At 47.2% G+C, this 20,930-nt stretch overlaps 1 protein-coding gene across 1 annotated transcript in view; it reads right to left on the bottom strand.

Moving 5' to 3' along the window:
• ddr2a (discoidin domain receptor tyrosine kinase 2a) overlaps positions 1-20,930 on the bottom strand; it is a 268,687-nt gene that overhangs the window by 205,015 nt on the left and 42,742 nt on the right. Inside the window, exon 2 of the mRNA XM_072511516.1 lies at positions 6,640-6,784. The gene's annotated coding sequence lies outside the window, so the exon portion shown is untranslated. The remainder of the gene's footprint in view (positions 1-6,639; positions 6,785-20,930) is intronic.

Genomic DNA, 20,930 nt, shown 5'->3' with positions numbered 1-20,930 from the left:
CCACAGGTTCCACATTGGCACGCGGGTCTGGCCATAGCTGCTGCCAATTCAAAAATTATGACTGGTGTTGTTTATAGCGGCATAAAAAGTTAGATTTTAGCCGGAATCAGACTGCTCTTTCCCATCTCTATAAGATGCAGTATGAAAACTACTGGGTTGACTGCGTATCTCTCCTCAGCTCATTTCCTGGGAAAGTTTAAATAGAACACATTTCATCAGAATTCAATTTACTCCTCGCATGCCAATAAAGTCTGCTCTCTGATGTACAAATGTTCTATTTTTTCCCCCCGATTGCTTCTTAGGATGAGGGAATCACTGGCAGGGATGGCATTTATTACCCATCCCACTTTGCCACGTCACTTCAGAAGGCAGTTAAGAGTTAAACATTACTGCTGTGGGCCTGGAATCACATATAATCCAGACTAGACAAGAACAACAGATTTCACTTGGGCTCATTCATCGACCAGTTGGGATCTTCTGACAGCCTGATAGCTTCACGGCCACTTTTAGTGATACCATCCTTTTAATCCTCGCTTTGTTTATTGTTCTGACCTATTACACTAAAGAGCAACAACACCATCCAAATTTATCAGAAATCCAATCAAGAAATCTCACAACAGCAATAATGCAAACATGTGTGGAACTAGGAGGAAATGCATTACGGAAAAATAAGAGAGGTAACAATCTGTGCACACTTACTGAAAATTGTGGCTGAGAGTTCAGAATCCTTTAGTGATGTTTAAGATAAAACAGTGCCACTAGTAATGGGGAGTTATGTGCTGAGGAATATTCAGAAAATGCGATGTGAAATATTCAGATCAAACCCTTTATGTCGGAGACTTGAACTCACTGCAGTCTGTCAAAGCAACAAAATGTAAGCATTTTTTTTAATAGCAGCTTTCACAACCTCAGGACATCCAGGAGTTCTTTACAGCCAGTGAAATATTTCTGAAGTGTAGTCACTGTTGTAACATAGGATACGTGGACCTCAATTTGCACAGAGCAAGATCTCATAAACAGCAATGTGATAATGAGCAGATATTCTGGTTACCCGATGTTGGTTGAGGTATGTGTATAATATCTATATTAAGGGCAGCATGCTAGCATAGTGGTTAGCACAATTGCTTCACAGCTCCAGGGTCCCAGGTTCGATACCCAGCTTGGGTTACTGTCTGCGTGGAGTCTGCATGTTCTCCCCGTGTGTGCGTGGGTTTCCTCCCGGTGCTCCAGTTTCCTCCCACAGTCCAAAGATGTGCAGCTTAGGTGGATTGGCCATGATAAATTGCCTTTAGTGTCCAAAATTGCCCTTAGTGTTGGGTGGGGTAACTGGGTTATGGGGATAGCGTGGAGCTGTGGGCTTGGGTAGGGTGCTCTTTCCAAGAGCCGGTGCAGACTCGATGGGCCAATGGCCTCCTTCTGCACTGCAAATTCTATGATATTGGTGAGGACCTGGGAGAACTCCCCTACTCAGTTCTCTGAATGGTGATGTGGATCTTTTACATGAGCGGCAGAGGGGAACATGGTTTAACATCTCATCCGCAACATAGTGGCTCCGACAGAGGAGTAATCCTTCAGCAGTGCATTGGGGTGTCAAGTTTGTTCAAGGCTCCCGAGTGGAACTTGAACTCCCAACCTTCTGACTCAAAGGCAAGTATTCTACCCACTGAGCCACAGGTGGCAAAAAGTGTGATATCTCCAATTCATCCGTGACATGCTTGTATATAAGTGTGCTTTGACCACAGGTAGCCTTTGTTTTTATCTGCAGTATTCCAATCATTTGGAGGTCTTTGTTCAATCCCTTTTAGTAGCTCTCCCTCACAATTGAAATAACATTGCTCCATTTTACAATGAATACCGTAGACCAGCAGTTCCTAACCTTTTCCTTTATGCAAACCATAGATTATCAAAAGCTTTTGTGGACCACAACATACGTAAGCCATCTTAAACATTATTTTTTACATAGGCTATGGCTGACACGAGTTAAACTTATATATCAACGCAGCTATTTCTAAAAGTTTATGATACACACTCATAAATATATTGCGGATTATATTATGCAAGGATGTTTGTGAAGCAAATTACATTGCAAATAATAAAGTAACATTGATTGTGATACATATGAGTTACACATAGTTGTATTTTTTGACTTTCCACGGACCACTTGCAGTACGTGGATCGCCGACCACAGATTGGGAACCACTGCCATAGACCACATGTGCCATTTATTAATCAGACCTTCAGATCTTGCAGCACCCAGCAAAGTATAAGATGCAGATACGTCACACCATGTTAAAATATAAAATTGGAGTCAAAAATGGTTTTAGATTTAAATTAAATCTAGACAGTGACTGAAACTTTCAAAAATGGTTTAAGTGATACATTTTCCCACTCTCTCATCTCACCAAGGGTATTGACTCCTGGGTGCAGGCAGTAGTTGCCTTCCAGTGCCTTAAATATGTGGAGCTAAATTATGACTCAACATTGGCTATTCAGCTGTGACAGGCATGACAGCCAAATCTACTCCTATCGTCAAGTGACTTCATGCTTCCAAGCTTAACAAGAATAGTTCCTGGATGGGAACCCGGAGTGGAAACCCCAGTTGATATTTACTTTTGCAATCTTAGGTACTGACTGCTAGGTCAATTCCCCACTTGCTACTCAAGTTTAACCAAAATTATTTTGAGGGAAACACTAGGCAGTACAAGCAACCAACTGAGCGACAGGTTTGAGCCCAGCACAATATATTCCAGATACATTTATGAAAGGAAGCAAAGGATATCACCGAATTATGAATGGCACCTATACACCAAAGCAGTTGCTGCTACTCCATCCGCCTTAAAATGTTCCAATAAATAACAGGACTTGGTCCAATGACAGCCAAAACCTCCATTGTGTGAACTGCAGTGGCCTCATAGTCGAAGATTGTATGGGTTTTGGGTGGGTGTCTTTGCTGCTTGCACAATCAGGGCCGGAATTCTCCGGCCATTGGGATTCAGTGTTCACGGTGGCAGTGCACCACCACCTGTGAGTTTCCCAGTGGTGTGGGGTGGCTTCAATGGGAAATACCATTAACAAGCAGCAGGAAGAGAGAATCCCGGCATCAGCGAATGGCGCGTGGCCGAGAAACCGACTGGGGGACCGGAGAATCCCACCCCAGGTAAAGGTTCAGAATTTATGGATTCCTGCTGGTTTTCCAGTGAGTTACAATAACCTGGCCAGTTATAACTGCCCACCTGCCTGGCTCCTGCGGGGTGGGGAGTCTGACAGTCACCAAGTACTGATGGTAATTCCTCCTTATAATAATCTTTCTATAATCTTTATTAGTGTGGCTTACATTAACGCTGCAATGAAGTTGCTATGAAAATCCCTAGTCGCCACATTCTGGCGCCTGTTCGGGTACACAGAGGGAGAATTCAGAATGTCCAATTCACCTTACAGCACGTCTTTTGGGACTTGTGGGAGGAAACCGGAGGAAACCCATGCAGACACAGGGAGAACATGCAGACTCCGCACAGACAGCAACCCAAGCTGGGAGTCGAACTGGGACTCTGGCACTGTGAAGCGACAGTGCTAACCACTGTGTTCTTTAAAAGAAAAGATAATTAAAGGACCAATTCAGAGAACCGAGGAAGCCTATGATTGGAACAGCTCTTTACATGTTGAAGTATTCGGGGCCTTATGATAGCTGATTTTACAGAAAAAAAAGTATGTTTGAAAATTGAGCAAGATCTCCCAGTACGCCAACAGTAAAACCTACCTATTTCTAACTGAGTTACCGTTTCGTGTCCACCTGACATTTCTTTGGAGCTGTGTAGACGAGTCCTTCAGACTCAAAGGCTACTCGTGTTTCTCTCCCCACAGATGCTGCCCAGTCGGCTGGGTTGTTCCAGCATGATCTGTTCTTATTTCAGATTTCCATCATCCGCAGTATTTTATTTTTATTTGCTTTTATTTCTAATTGATAGACACATCTCCTGAGCGGTGGATGCGGAGCGCAAACAACACCAATTAAAATGTCCCTTGCAGCTGGATGGATGGGAAGATTTTCAGTGAGTGTTAAGCTTCAAAATAATTTTGATTGTGTTGAAAAGGGACTTTTCGAACAAAATTAAGGGCCAGAACTTTATGCAAAGCAAATTGTATCTTTCTGTCAGCTTATGGCAGTGCGGTATAAAATTGACTTGGAAGTGTCTTTGGGTGGCTTAGGTAGTAAAGAAAGTCCTTGTGTTAGAACCCCTGCTCCAAGGTGCATGTATTCAGATACAGGGCTGGGATAGGGTTGGGCTCACCTTTATTAATTAATACTTTGCTAACACAAGATACAAAGTATTGGATGGCAGCTATAGTGCCAATAGAACTGTAACAGGAGTCAAAACCTTGAGGACAGACAGGGAGATATATATATGAAATACTGGTGGGATTTTCCGCTCGCATTCCGGGGGACAGGAACGGTGGAGGGGATGGAGAACTGAGCAGGAGTCCCAAAATGGACTCCTCCTTCGATTTTCCCCGCCTCCCCTTCGCCACTGACATAACAGGAATCCCTGACTTTAAATGTCAGGAGCCCCATTTGCATCTATTTAACTTTGCCTATCAGGACTTTGCATCTCATAGATCCCTCCCCCCACCCCCAGGTTAAATTGTCCATTCATGTCCGCGTGCCCTTATGGCGTGCACCTGGTGATCAGAACCCACCAGAGGTGTACAAGTGAGTACACTTGTGCGGGGTTGGAGAGTCCGTGGTGAGGATAGGTTATTCACATTTATTCTTTTGAAAGGGATCACTGATCTTTTAAAAGCAAGCTGGAGTTGTTGGTGGCCCTACCAGCATGATGTTGTGGAATTCGTCCCTTGGATTTATTTTGACCAAGTCCCTAAATAAACGGCGGGAAAAGCCGGCAGCACAGCCGACGGGCTACCCTCCACTTTTCCCACTGAGTTGACACATGGATAAAAAAGTTGATAAATTTTGCCCGTTATGTCAATGTTAAAGTAGATATTTATTCATCAGGCTGCAGCTGAGTTGAGAATTCCAAAAGATCGGGAGAATCGGAAACAGGAATTTGGTTTGTTGCCGTTCTTGCCTTGGAAAACGATCCCCTTTGCGTGCACTACTTATACAATCATTCCGTCAAAACACAAGAATGGGCTATTCAGTCCCACGAGCCTGCTGTAGTGGTGAGCCCTTTTAAGCGGGAGAGGTTTTGGGGTGGGGAGGTCATGTGACCAGACTGGCCAATCGGGCTGGAAAGCACGAACCATGGCGCTGAATGCGGATATCCCCAGCCAGTCTGGGACTGGGGTCGAAATAGTTGGTAGCACATTTCTAATATGCTGTACATAGTTTATTCCTTATAATAAGTAGTTTGTTTAGTTACTAAACTTGGTGCTCGCCCATCCTTGATACAACATCGTGGGCTGAAGGGCCTGTACTGTGCTGTACTGTTCTATGTTCTATTACACCTGCTCCGCCATTACATAAGATGATGGCTGATCTGACTGTGCCCTCAATTCCACTTTCCTGTTTGCCTCTCCATAACCTTTGACTCCCTTGCCAAACTAAAATCTTACCCAATCTTGAATATATTTAATGACCCACCTCCACTGTTCTCTGGGGAAGAGAATTCCACAGACAATTGATCCTCTGAGAGCAAAAAAAACATCTCCTCATCTCAGCCTTAATGAGACCCCTAATGTTTTAACTGTCTGGTAGCTCTTAGCATTCACCCTGTCAAACCCCCTCAGGATCTTGTATGTCTCAGATATCAGAAACATGGGGCGGGATTCTCCAATCTCGCGGCAGAGTGTCCACGCCGTCGTAAACGCCGTCGCGTTTTACGACGTTGTGAACGGGCTGCTCCCAGGACTAATTCTGGCCCCTACAGGGAGTCAGCATGGCACTGGAGCGGTTCGCGCTGCTCCAGCTGCCGATCTCGGCGCGAACTGTGCGCTGCGGGATCCACGCATGCGCAGTTGCGCCGGCGTCAACAAGGACATGCGCAGTGGCCTCCTTCAACGCGCCGGCCCCGACGCAACATGGCGCAGGGCTACAGGGGCCGGCACTTAGCAAAGGAGGCCCCCAGCTAGAGAGGGGTTGGGCCCCCCCGATTGCGGGGTTGGGCCCCCCGATTGCGGGCTAGGCCACATCGGAGGCCCCACCCGGGGTCGGATTCCCCCCCCCCCCACCGCACAGGCCGCCCCCCGACCCTACCAAGCCGAGTTCCCGTCGGCTGAGAGCAGGTTAGAACGGCGCCGGCAGGACTCGTTTTTTTTTTCACGGCCGCTCGGCCCATTCGATCCGGAGATTTGGTGGGCCGGCCGCGTAGAGTGGCCCGCGACCGGCGCCACGCCAACCACACCGGCGCCAATGGCACCGATTCTCCGCTCTGCGAAGAATCGTGGGGCGGCGGGGCCCGTTGGCGGGGATTCTCCGGCCCGGGAGAATCCCGCCCATGGTTTTGAAACAAAAGAACATCCCTGAGCAGGATGGGGTAATGGGAGAAAAGTTTGGCTGAATGCAAGATGTGCGGGAATCTCTGTGATTGAGCAACAGAGCTCCTCCACACATAAATTGAACTGAGAGCAGCGCAATACTACTGAAGATGAATGCACACATGCCATACAGTTTCTTTTACTTACTTTGAGTGATCTTCACTTGTTACAGAACCATCCTGCTCTTCAGGCTCCTCTTTTCATTTACCTTGCAGCACTAGGGTTTTTTTGACACTGTGGACTGGCAGTTTTGGTGCCTTTTCTCCAAAAGCAGTCCGGAACGTTGGAAATACTAAAATTAATAAGAAACAAAATAGTCAAAATGAACGGAATATCTGGTCTACAATTGAAACAAGGTCAAATCCTGAACCTCCAGTTGATTAGATTTTTTGTCTTCTCCCTTTGATTTGCTTCAGGCAAAATCCACTTAACTTCACTTCGCTGTATTTTATGATATTTCCAACAAATAATAGTCATGGGGATAATGCAGGTACGTTACATTTCCAAATTATATGCATTTGTCACAGAAAAAGAAATTTATATCGAGCATTATGCTTGAATTTGAGATGGAATTTCTACCTCAGCAACCAGGCGACCAAAATTGGGAAATGGACTTTCCTGAGCCTAGGATTTTCTTACCAAGGTTTTTTCTGAATGGACAAAATCCAGGTATACCACTGTGTTTAACTAATAATGGCTATTATTAGTTTCCATATTGCCACGGTACAAAAAGAAATAGAAAGATGTGTACTCCTATAACAACTTTCATGACTCCAGATGTCCTGAACTTCACAGCCAATGAAATACTTTTCAGGAGAGGTCTCTGCTATAATGTAGAAAGGGTGTTTTTATAATGATATGAATGCACCAACCACTCAGAAAAGCTTCAGTAAACGCATTGTGGGTGCATTTATTGAGACTGGGCACATGAAAACAGGTATACAAAGGTATGAAGCTCAATGACACCAGCAACAGAGCTGGTTGTTTGTGCTCTGCTTAAAAGTAAAAGTGAGGGCAGCACAATGGTGCAGTGGGTTAGCATTGCTGCCTCACAGCACCAAGATCCCAGGTTCGATCCCGGCTCTGGGTCACCGTCTGTGTGGAATTTGCACATTCTCCTCGTGTTTGCGTGGGTTTCCTCCCACAGTCCAAAGACGTGCATGTTAGGTAGATTGGCCATGATAAATTGTCCCTTAGTATCCAAAAAAGGTTAGGAAGGGTTATTGGGTTACCGGAATAGGGTGAAAGTGAGGGCTTAAGTGGGTCGGTGCAGACTCGATGGGCCGAATGGTCTCCTTCTGCACTGTATGGTCTATGTTCTATGTGCAGGGTAGGTGGATTGGTCATGCTAAATTGTCCCTTAATTGGAAAAAATGAATTGGGTACTCTAAATTTATTTTTAAAAAGTAAAAGTGAATTTAAAAATGGATCGCATGACACACTTCTTTTCACGTGATGTTATACTGCAATCCCTTACCAGCATATTACAGCAGGAAAGGCGGCAGCCATTTTGTGCACAGTAAGGTCCCATAAACAACAATGGCATAATGACTAAATAATCAGCTTTAATGATGTTGATTAAGGGATAAATATTGGACAGGGCACTGCAAGAACTCCCTTGCTGGTCTTCCAATAGTGCCATGGAATCATTTACACCCTCCTGAAAGGGAAGATTGGGCCTAATTTTGTGTGTCACTCCAAAGTTGGCACCTTCAGCAGACCAATACCACCTCACGACTGCTCTGGTCTGACCAACAAACCAACATTCCCTCAGTAATGCGCTGATGAGTCAGTCCAGATTATAAACTTAAATCTCTCGAGTCAAACTTGAACTCACAACCTTCTAATTCATTGCTGGGAGCATTGTCTCTGGGTCACAGCTGATAACACTAAGCCTTTTAAATGGCATTTAAACTTATCCTTAGCAATTTAATTTGAAGGAACAGTTTGTTCTGCGATACAAGTTTTTGAGACTCAGGGCTGGATTCTTCCGCTCTGCCCACTGCAAAATTGCCACGGGCGGGATGCGGAACACGTAAAGGCCCATTGACCTTGAGCGGGAATTTCCGGTTGCTAGGTGGACGTGGCTGGAGAATCCCGCACTAAGTACTCCCTCCAGCGGAGATTCAGAACATCGTCATGCTACTGCTAGGAGTGCCGGGAAGGCGCAATTCCATCCATGCAAATTAACCAGCAAGCTACCCACATGCACCCTGCCCCAGTACCGGTTCCCCAGGCACTAGATTCGCTGGGGTTGGGAAGCCCATTGTGAGCCTGATGGGTTGGAGCAGTTTTTAATCACTCCACTCACCCCAGACTCTCATTCCAGCCAAGAAGATGTCTGCTAAAAGGCCTGCACCACACTTCCTTGATCCGCAGAATGTTGGATGCCATTGAAGAGAGGAGGGACACCCTCTTCTCCAAGCGGTGGAGACACCAGCCAGCTACAATGAATAAAACCTGGGTTGAGATGGCAGATGCATTGAGTGCTGGCAACCTCACCATGAGGGCTGTTTTGCAATACAAGAAGAACAACCTCCTTCAAGCAACTCGGGTGAGTAAACACCTATGTGACCCTGGCCTCACTCCCACCCTTGACCCCTAACACCTTCCCCAAAACTTTATCAGCTACTAACACACCACCTACCTGAATGACCCTCGGAATCCACCCTCCAGGAACCCCAACACATGCCCTTCCGTCTTTGGCCAGTTGCCTTACCCACATATGACACCAGTTAGAAGCCCTCCCACCATAAAACTGGCGTTCTGGAGTCTAACTATGTCCTTTCTCTGTCCCCAAGGAAAAAGAGAGTCATGAACAAAGGGAGCGTCAGAAGACGGGTGTGGGCATGTCTGAGATATGGGTCCACACCCCCTTTGAAGAAAGGGCCATGGAACTCGCGGGGGGGTGGGGAGGAGCGAGTTATGGCTAACATGGAGGTTGGCATGCATCAAAGAAGTGAGTGCCCAATGCAACTTTATCCAGAATCCAGATGTCCTAGCTCAGCGAGTCTTTCATCTCCCACAGCCCTGTCCTTCCGAAGACCTGACCCCATGTCCTTTGTCTTACAGGGTCTCCATCAATGAGGCCAGGCCATCCGGGGTCACAGCCCCCCATCCAGACCACCTGGAGTAGACCTCAAGGGAAGACACTGACTTTACAGCTCTGCTTACACCAACAGTGTGAGACAGCCTAGTATAAGAGCATTCCCAGTCTATGACCCCAAAGCTTTCCCCATCTTGCACCCTACTTCAAAATAACATGGCTCTTGAGAAGGAGACCCATCGTACAACCAGGGTGAGAGTGGTATGTTATCTAAAAGACAGGAGTCAGACTTTGTCAGACATTGAGGAGCACCAGAGCTCATCTCAAAGCAAGTCGTCATCAACCCCCATCCCACAGACAAGACCCGCTGATCCTGCCAATCCAGGTCCAACACCCTGTAGTGATGCTGCTCTGACCCTTGGAAGGGGAGGGGGAGCTGTGGTCGTGAGAAGGGGAGAAAGGTTAAGGGGAACGTAGAGTGAAAGGGGAAGTTGGGTGGGGGGGTAATGGGACAAAAGGGAGTGAAGGAGAGGGGGTGATGGCGGTGGGGCTGCCAGTCTTTTGACCTCCTAGTTGAAGAACTGGGAGCTGATCAGGTTCTCCCTGGCTCAATGGCCCTGAAGGACTTGTGCGTAGTCTGTCAAACTAGCTTCAGGTCCTTACCTGGCTCATTTACATTGTGTATTTGATGTTTGCCCTATGTATTTTCTTTTCATATACGGAATGATTTGTCTGAACTGTACACAGAACAATACTTTCCACTGTACCTCGGTACATGTGACAACAAACAAATCCAATCCAATTCTGGACCATCTCCTCAGCCTCCTCATCTGATGAGGCTGTTGATCTTCGCCCTCGTCCAGCATGTTGCCCTGCTGCTGTGCAATGATGTACAGGATGCAGCCGGTCACTACGCGCGACCCTCTGGGGGCTGTATTGTAGAGACCCACCAAAGCGGTCCGGGCAGCGGAAGCGCACCATTAGGCTCCCGATGCACTGCTCGATGACACTCCTGGTTGCTGAGTGAGCATCGTTATAACACCCCCCCCCCCCCCCCTCAGTATGGGGCCTCTACAGCGGTGCCATCAACCATGACCTAAGCAGGTAGGCCTTGCCACCCAATAGCCGACCCCTCACCTGAGGGAGTGCCACTAATGTGCTGGGAACCTCAGAGTGTGCCGGGATGTAAGCAGCATGCATGCTACCTGGGTATCGGGGGCAGACGTGCATGATGTGGGGATCGCACATCAACTGCACCTTCAGGGAGTTGAACCCCTTCCAATTAATAAAGGGCACTCCCTGTTGAGCCGGTGCTCTGAGGTCAACTTGTGAGCCATCAATAACCCACTGGTTCTGGGGAATGCCAGCGATGGATATAAATCCAGCAGCTCGGGCAACCTGGTGAGACTGGTCTTGGTTAAAGGGGATGACGATAGCTGCACGGGTGCATAGGGCATCTGTGACATCTCGGATGCACCTGTGCGCGGATGTTTGCGAAACCCTGCACATTGACCACTGGAATGAGCCAGAGGTATTGGACGCAATCAATCGGCCTCATCACACCCAACACAGTGACACAACGAGGCTGGTAAATCTCACAAGAGGCGTCATGATTTGGATCTCGCCCTCACTGGGCGTGATCTAGATTTGCATATTCAAGTGATAGTTAGTTTCACTGGAACATGTCTAAGTCAGAGTTACCCAAGGCACAGGGTCGAATGGCCTCAGTTTGGAGACCACCCCAAGATGCCATTTAGCACTGGTTTCCATTGACATGGACTAGCCGGAGCAGCACTTGGTGGGTCTCCCAAGCGATCAGAGGCCCCGGGTGGACAGGCTCTGGGCAGGGTAATACCCTTGCACCCCTGGTGCCACCTGGGCACCCTGGCAGTGCTACCCAGGTGCCACCCTGGCAATGCCAAGGTGCCCCAGTGGCACTGCCAGGTGCCACGCTGGCAGTACTAAGGTGCCCGGGTGGCAGTTTGCCCGTACTGGGGATCGGGCCCGGGGGTACCCTGCCCTTATGAAGTGGGTGTGGGGGGCTCAAGGACTCCCTAATTAGTAAGTTGGGGCTCAGCTCGTCAGTGCAAGAAATGTGTCTAAGTGTGGCCTTGGCGGGGCATTCCTCATCAAGGCCCGTTTAATAGCGCAGTCGTTCTCAGTGCTGCAGGCGCTGAGAAACACTCCGCTAAATGCACCCACAATGGGACCTTTCTCCCCCATTAAATTGTGCCCAGAGAAGTTGAGGGCAGCCATCAACTAACAGACTTAGCCATATCTAAGTAATTTACATATCTCAAAAAAGCAGTGGTTCTAGACTAACCTATGAGGAGCATCATTGTCCAGCTGAAAAATAACCAGGACTCACTGCTTTCTGTCCTACAGCCATTTTTTGTTCAAGTTGACACAGACCCTCTTATTCCATGAGCCACAATTTTGTTAATCAGCATTTCATGTGGCACCTTGTCAAATGCTTTCTTAAAATCCATATAACTACACTTCATCAGCTTCTCTATTACGTCATTGGATTCGTCAAGCATGATCTGCCTTTTACTAATCTGTGCTGGTTCTGCTTAATTAACTTGTCCTTTTCCCTGATTATTTCAAAAACCTTACCCACCACTGATGTTCAAATTGACTGACCTGTAGTTTTCTTTTATTCGTTCTTGGGATGTGGGCGTCGCCGGCTGGGCCAATATTTGTTGCCCGTCCCTAATTACCCTTGAACTGAGTGGCTTGCTAGGGCATTTCAGTGGGGGGGGGGGGGGGGGGGGGGGGTGGCAGACCCACACATCCCATATGGGTCTGGAGTCACCTGTAGACCAGACCGGGTAAGGACGGCAGATTTTCCGTCCCTGAAGGACATTAGTGAACCAGATGGCTTTTTAACAACAATTGACAATAGTTTCATGATCATCATTAGAATTCAAACTTCACCATCTGCCATGGCGGGATTCAAACCCAGGATCCCAGAGCATTACCCTGGGTCTCTGGATCACTAGCCCAGTGACAATACCGCCTCACCACCGCCTCCCAGTTGCTGTCCTTGCACCCTTTCTTGAGTAAGGGTGTCATACTTGCCTTTTCAATCCTCAGGGACCTCCCTGTATCCAGGGACGATTAGATGATTACAGTAATTTCTTTCCCTCCACCCAGACTTCCCTTAGCAACCTGGGATGTAAACCACCTGGACCAGATGATGTCCAGTCTTAGCAGAGCCAGCCTTTCCAATAACTCCTGCCTCTCAGTTTTCACTCTACCTATGACCTCTACCATCTCCACTTCTGATGATGTTTTCTTAGTAAACACCGAGGCAAAGTACTCATTAAATATTCTCCCCTTTCTGTACCTCTAAGCATATCCCACCTCTTTGTCCTTGATAGGACCCACTCTACCTCTTATACCTGCTTACTATTTACATGCCTGTCATGATATTCAAACACACACATCATGATAGACACACCAAGAGACAAATCAGAACACACAACACCACAACCAATCACAGAAAGATATAAAAGCACAAACACGACACCTGGTGGTTAGTATTAGCTGGAGACAAGGACAAGGACAGACCTGCTACACGACACACTCAGGGAGACAGCACGTGCAGAGTATCCAGAACGAACTGTATACAAGAGTTAAAATAAAATAGAGTTGTACCACATACAACTGTGTTGGCTCATCTGTGCACCAGAGCACCCAACACCACATGGTACAGGAGTGGACCGATACCTGCCGGCATACCTCAGTGTACACAGACAACCAGCAGTGCCCAGGCAAAATGATAGAGCTCCCGGTTCCGCAGCCGCTCCAGTGCCACGGCGATCTCCGCGAAAACTGGCGGCGATTCCGGCAAGTGTTCGAATTGTTCCTGGTGGCAGCTGAACTCCAAGACCTGGATGATAGCGAAAAAATTGAATTTCTCCTCACCATCGCCGGTGCAAGGGCAAGAGAAATAGTCACAAGGTTCAGGTTCTTCAGGAGGCAGCAAAGGTACAATTACCAGGCAGTCCTGGACAAATTCTCCAAGTACAGTGAAGAAAACGCAATCCAATCGGCAAGTAAATGTAAGAAAAGCGGCAGTACTCACCTCGTGGCCGTGACCCCGGAGCCCGAATTCCCAGAGGCCGAAATCCCGGGCCTGAGAGAGGGCTGGGTCGAGGTCGGTGGCCATCTTGCTAAAGGTATCACGCTAGCACAGTTGCGCGAGCAGTGCGCAGAACCGGAAGTTTCGTTTGCACATGCGCGAGATGCTGCGCATGCGCAGTCAAGAAAACGGCCATCGGTAAAGGAACAGCGATCTGCGCATGCGCAGTCGCTTCCTACGTGCTACATACCGAGCGTCAGGATGTCAGAGGCCCCAGACCGCACCAATTTAAAGGGGAAACGTCCCAAATCCAATTTAAAAGGGAAACGTCCCAAATCAAAAAAACAAAAATCTGTTAAAGCTGTAAAACAACCTTCCCTCACCTGGAATGACAGCACATTGCCGCAAATTGACCCAGGAGATGAATTTGACCTCCGAAGAACCCTCCGACAAGCAGTTACCTACGCACAAGCCGATGATTCCGACCTTGAATACTTCGATGACGATCTTTACAGTGTTTCCGGACCTCGCGAGCCCAATGATAGCTCCGTGGTCCTATACGACTATGACTCGGACGAACCTTTCGTGTTGCACATTGGCGGCCCCCACATTGAATCCGACGCAGATGCGGATTCATTTTTCGGATTTGAAGATCTTCAACCCAGCAGATAGGACGTCCCAACTTATCAGTGCCGGATGATGCTGCAGCCTGACATTAACAGACAGGGAGCGGTGCAAGCACACGGAGAGCGCCCTGCTGCCACACAGAGCATGGTCCACGTCCCGCTCAGCGTTCCCGACTCTATGAAAGAAGACATGCAAGACTCCAGAGCACAGTCTTTGCATGAACAAGAAGTGACTCCAGAGTCACAAGCCTCCACAGCGAGCTCGTGGACAGCCTCCACGATAGAAGAAACGCTTGACTCCGATGCGCAGTCCTTGCAGGAACAAGACCATGAGGGTCTAGCAACCTCTCCTGACCAACCAGCGGCAGACGATGCAAGTCTGCCATGCTCACGTGAACAGCGCGAAGGCTATGACAGCCTACCATGCTCCACTGCACAGCAGCATGACCATGACGGTCTCTCATGCTACAATGAAGGGCACAGCGCTGATGACTGTTCAAGCCCAACTGAAGACAAGCCAAAGGAATCTCCTCTTCCAAGCCTGAAGGAAAAAGGTTCATGCGCTGACCTTCAGAATCATTGTAGCCGAACAGAGATTAATAATGCTGCACGGTCACAGAAGGATACTGAGGATTTGCTAAAGAAATTACCTGTATGTTTAACCACACTAACCCCAGTGATTAAGCAGTTATGTATGGGGAGTATAATGTGGGCAATTGAGAACAGTAAAAGAGAGACTGTGACCATGCCAGTCCCAGCAAAATCAGACCCAGAACCATGAAGGCATGTATATTAGACAAAGATACATATGAGGTACCTGAGAAGAAAAGTGAAACGGAATGTTCTTTGGAAAATAGTACAATGTTGATAGAAACATTGGATCCTATATTCGAGACCATACATATGGGAGAATTTGGGGGTAATAAACAAGGTTCTGCAATGTCTGGGGGAAGATTTAAAATTCCAAAGAAGAAAAGCCCAAATGAAGGACAACGGCAAGACAATGACAGTCCACCGACAAGGGGTACACCACCAGATGAAAACTCTGACAATTTACCCAACCCTAGTGAACAGCAAGCTGCTAATGAGGATCTATCCACGGGATGTGAGACGAGTGACGACAGCATCCCACTTCCCATGCAAAAGGTGCAAGGTGACAGACCTCGCCTAGTGCGTACCGAGGCACTCGACGATCACGGTGGGACCACTGACGACTGCGGTGGCGGCGCACCGCTTCCACCCTCGATGGCTCGAGCCTCTCCACTGGTCGGTTCATTCCGGCATGTTCCGACTCCAGAAGTGCAGCTTCAGGGAATCTCGGCTGCTTCCAGTGAACCTGTTGGGACTCCGGACGGGGAGCATCGACGGAAGGCAGACCGGACTCCAGATGGGGAGCAGCCAAGCGCCGACTCTGATTCGCGCACGCCAGACCTTGCTCCGGACGGGCGGTGTCGCGGCCTCGGTGATGGCACGCTCAGGGTGACGGCGGATGCCACGGCGACAGGGAATGGATCGTGTGGCAGTCCCACTGGGTCGGCAGTGGCGACCAGCACCGGCGGTCCAAGGCGGACACACCAATTCGCGCCATCGCCAGACGTTGATGCGAGCAACAATTCTCTCTCCAAGGCGACATGCTTCGACGTTTCTCTGCGGAGTCGCCCTTCCGGCACATCAGGTGGCCGGAACCAGCGTGCACGGTCTCGGCCAACTTCCACATCTGGCACAGTCATCGCCTTGCATGATATTAGTGATGGTGCTTCTTCGATGGCAACGACCCATTGGCTACAAGATGCCGTCCACCACAAACATAAAAAGAAAAAAGACTCCACCTTGTTCCTGGCATGCAGGGCGGATGGATTGGGGCGTAGGCGCAATCAGCGAGCTTTGCGCCGCCTTCCACGCTCGCAACTGAACCGTACGCACACGCCGGATCCTCCACTGGTTCCCAAGGATGACTTTGTGGAGATGCCACAGATCATGCCCCTTCCATCGCCACCCGTGACCAGGCCACAGCAGCTAAAATCCTCCCCATGCAGAAGCTAAGGCTGTTTCTGGGACCTTGCCACCTGTCAAATCCAGGGCAAACTTTATTGAAGCAGACAAGTATTTTCTCCCTTTTGAGTTGGCATGCCAGTCGAAATGTCCCCGCATAGTCAGCACATCATCTGACTGTTTACAGAAATTAATTGATAGAATTATAGACAATATGCGGTTGTTCTCAAGGACCACAAACCGACGAAGGTGTTCAGTTGCAGATAATTAAGGCCTTACTAACTACAGTAACATCTCAGCACATAGAAATACACGAAGGAACTGTGTTACAGGCTGTTAGAACGCGCTACAATATACACCTGGCCAGCAAAAAAAAAACTTAGTAAACCAAACCACAGCCAAGGCAACACTAACAAAGATGTTGAATGTTATATTTGCACGAATGAAAAACCAAGCACTGCACGAAGTACAACAAATGGAAAAGTAGAGACTTCGGCAACAGCATCACCTCCAACAGTCCAAGGTGAACCAGTGTGAACCCAAATCTCCACAGCTGAACCGGCTTGAGGACCAGCCTATTCTTGAGGCGGTCACCCATTAGACTGGACTTATAACGCTGTTCATACGTTCAAAAAGTCAAACACTTCTGTATTATAACCTGTTGTTGTTTATCGTTCCAGGTATCGTCTGACCGGACCACTGTTCAAGTTGTTTTTTTTCTCGCATTCATGCTTTGTTATGGTACAACCTTGTTAGTGTGACGCACCCGACATCGCCCCATGTAAATAGTTACGTCATATACACACGCTGTACACGACACACACACACACTCTTAGATGCACTCACGACACGATCATATTTATAAGCACATAGGCACATATCTTTGTAAAAAGGGGAGATGTCATGATATTCAAACACACACATCATGATAGGCACACCAACAGACAAATCAGAACACACAACACCACAACCAATCACAGAAAGATATAAAAGCACAAACACGACACCTGGTGGTTAGTATTAGCTGGAGACAAGGACAGACCTGCTACACGACACACTCAGGGAGACAGCACGTGCAGAGTATCCAGAACAAACTGTCTACAAGAGTTAAAATAAAATAGAGTTGTACCACATACAACTGTGTTGGCTCATCTGTGCACCAGAGCACCCAACACCACAATGCCTGTAGAAGGTTTTGGGGTTTCCTTTTATGTTGACTGCCATTGCAATCTCATATTCTCTCTTTTCCAGTTTTAATTTCCTCTCCGCCTCCCCTCACAACATAATTTAACCGGTGCAAGGATAATTTCAGATATAAAATTAGATCCTGCATCATTATTATGGGAACTTACATTGATGTAGCAGATTTAATGTAGAAACACCTCAAGACTTTTCAGAGAAGCCTAATTCAACAAAAATAGGAACCTAGCAAAGATATGAGGGGTGACTAAAATCTTGATCAAATAATCAGTTTTAAAGGATGGTCTTAAAGGAGATGAAAGCGGACTAGCAAAGTGGTTTAGGGAGGGAATTCCAGAGAAAAAACACCACAATATTCTAATGAGTGGTAGAAAAAAAATATTTATTGCCAAACAGACTTAGCCATATATTTGGGCCATTGTGAAAAGTTTTTCACTATTTCAAAAACAACCAGCCTATAAATTAATCTCCACAAGTATCAGCTGAGCCTGATACACGTTACCACTCTATAGATTCCGGTGCTAAAACTCCCGGATACATTGTAGTGGCCAGGGTATTGAATGCAATATCGGAATCCACAGATGGGAGTTAAGAGCTTGGTGATGTGCAATATTCCCAGATGTTACGAAAGCAATAATGGCAGCGGGGGGTCATGGGGACAGCGGAAAGCTTAGCTGGTTGAGAATGCATGAGGGTGATAGTGGGCATGGGTGGGTTGAGAATGCATGAGGGTGATACTGAGCATGGGTGGGTTGAGAATGCATGAAGGTGATATTGGGCATGGTTGGTTGAGAATGCATGAAGGTGACATTGAGTATGGATGGGTTGAGAATGCATGAAGATGATATTGGGCATGGTTGGTTGAGAATGCATGAAGGTGACATTGAGTATGGATGGGTTGAGAATGCATGAAGGTGATATTGGGCATGGGTGGGTTGAGAATGCATGAATGTGATATTGGGCATGGGTGAGAATGCAATGCTGGCAGTTTTGCATCATTCACCTGTTATACATTCACCCCGCCCCTGCTCCCAGTGACATTGTTTCCTGAGTATCAAGTGTGTTCCATTACAATCAGCAAAAACTCCACTCTTCTTGTGCCTCCGTCCTAGTCCAATTTCATCCTCAGCTTGTTTTAAATTATCATTGTGGTTATGTTTTTGCAGAACATATTGTGATTGCCAAATGGGTCAAAACAAGAAAGATATTGTTCAAATATAGCATCTAATAGATCTGCTCAATGCATCAGGGCAGGCCAAATGTTCTGAGAAGAAGTGAATCACCGATCTGCGTGATCCACAACAGAGCTGATCGGATGGAAATTAATCTCCAGTGGACAAGGAGCCAACTATATCAACATGTGCTTTTGAGCAGCTATAATGAAAACCGACAGTAGCTCACGGAACAGAAACCAGACTTGTTGACAGAATCTTTGCAAAGTCTTTTGTTTCCCAAACATCCAAATCATTTCATTTATGTTGGATGTTTCTTCAATTTTGTGGTTGGGATTAAAACATCCAATGTTGGAACTCTGGTGTAGTTAATTTCCCTGGGTGCTGAGCTCTGCCTGAATTTACCAGTCACCCGCTTACTAAGAGCTTTCAGCTGCCACAACACCAGAAGAAAATATATACATGGTCCCATTTTAACTCTGTAACATTTAATGGACTTTAAGTGAGTTAAAATCAGGCCCTACATATTTGGTTATTTTCAGCAGCATTGTAGATGAGGGTGTAGTTGGAGACCAGGTAGAGTAGCCAATGTATAAATAGATGTACCATAAGACCTTAATATATAGGAGCAGAATTAGGCCATTCGACCCATCAAGTCTGCTCCGCCATTTGATCTTGGCTGATATGTTTCTCATCCCTATTCTCCTGCCTTTTCCCTGTAACCCCTGATCCCCTTATTAATCAAGAACCTATCTATCTCTGTCACTCCTTCAATGGCAATGAGTTCCACAGATTCACCACCCTCTGGCTGAAGAAATTCCTCCTCATCTCAGTTTTAAAGGATCGGCCCTTCAGTCTGAGGCTGTGCCCTCGGGTTCTAGTCTCTCTTACCAGTGGAAACATTTTTTCCACTCTATCAGGCCTCACAGTATCCTGTAAGTTTTAATAAGATCCCCTCTTATTCTTCTGAACTCCATCGAGTGCAGACCCAGAGTCCTCAACCGTTCCTCAAACAACAAGTTCTTCATTCCCAGGATAATTCTTGTGAACCTTCTCTGGACCTCCTTCAAGGCCAGCACATCCTTCTTTAGATATGGGGCCCAAAACTGCTCACAATGCTCCAAATGGTGTCTGACCAGAGGTTTATACAGCCTCAGAAGTACTTCCCTGCTCTTGTATTCTAGTCCTCTTGAAATGAATCTAACATTGCATTTGCCTTCCTAACTGCCGACTGAACCTGCACGTTAACCTTAAGAGAATCCTGAACCAAGACTCCTAAGTCTCTTTGTGCTTCAGATTTTGGAGTCTTTCTCCATTTAGAAAATAGTCTGTGCCTCTATTCTTCCTACCAAAATGCATAACCTCACACTTCTCCACATTGTATTCCATCTTCCACTTTGCCCACTCTCCTAACCTGTCCAAGTCCTTATGCAGCCTCCCAGATTCCTCAACACTACCTGTCCCTATACATATATTTGAATCATCTGCAAACTTAGCGACAATGCTCTCAGTTCCTTCTTCCAGATCGTTAATGTATATGGTGAATAGTTGTGGTCCCAACACTGATCCCTGCGGAACACCACTAGCCACAAGATGGCATCCTGAAAAAGATCCCTTTATCCTCACTCTCTTCCTTCTGTCAGTCAGCCAATCTTCTATCCATGCCAGTACCTTGCCCCTAACACCATGTCCGACACCTCATCAAGGGCTTTTTGGAAATCCAAATAGATCACGTCCACTGGCTCTTCATAGGTCTAACTTCCTTGTTACCGCCTCAAAGAATTCTAAAAGATTTGTCAGACATGACCTCCCTTTGACAAAGCCATGCTGACTCAGTCCTATTTTACCATGCACTTACAAGTACTCCGCAATCTTATCCTTAGTAGTGGACTCTAAAATCCTTACCAATAACCAAAGTCAGGCTAACCGGCCTATAATTTCCCATCTTCTGTCTCCCTCCCTTCTGAAATGGGGTATTTAATTCGCTATTTTCCAGTCGTCTGGGACCCTCCCTCACACCAGTGATTCCTGAAAGATCACCACCAATGCCTCCACAATCTCCTCAGCTCTCTTCCTCAGAACGCTAGGGTGTAGTCCATCTGTTCCAGATGATTTATCCACTTTCAGATCTTTCAGCTTCCCCGGCATCTTCTCCTTAGTGATGGCCACTGCACTCACCTCTGCCCCCTTACTCTTGAGGTTCTGGAATGCCTCTGGTGTCTCCCATCTTGGGGACGGCACTAGGTACCTATTCAGTTCCTCTACCATTTCTTTATCCCCTATTAGTACTTTTCCAGCCTCATTTTCCAGTGGTT

The sequence above is a fragment of the Scyliorhinus torazame genome, chromosome 7 (assembly GCF_047496885.1).
Source record: "Scyliorhinus torazame isolate Kashiwa2021f chromosome 7, sScyTor2.1, whole genome shotgun sequence".
Taxonomy (NCBI): domain Eukaryota; kingdom Metazoa; phylum Chordata; class Chondrichthyes; order Carcharhiniformes; family Scyliorhinidae; genus Scyliorhinus; species Scyliorhinus torazame.
This window is presented reverse-complemented; position numbering and strand designations above follow the sequence as displayed.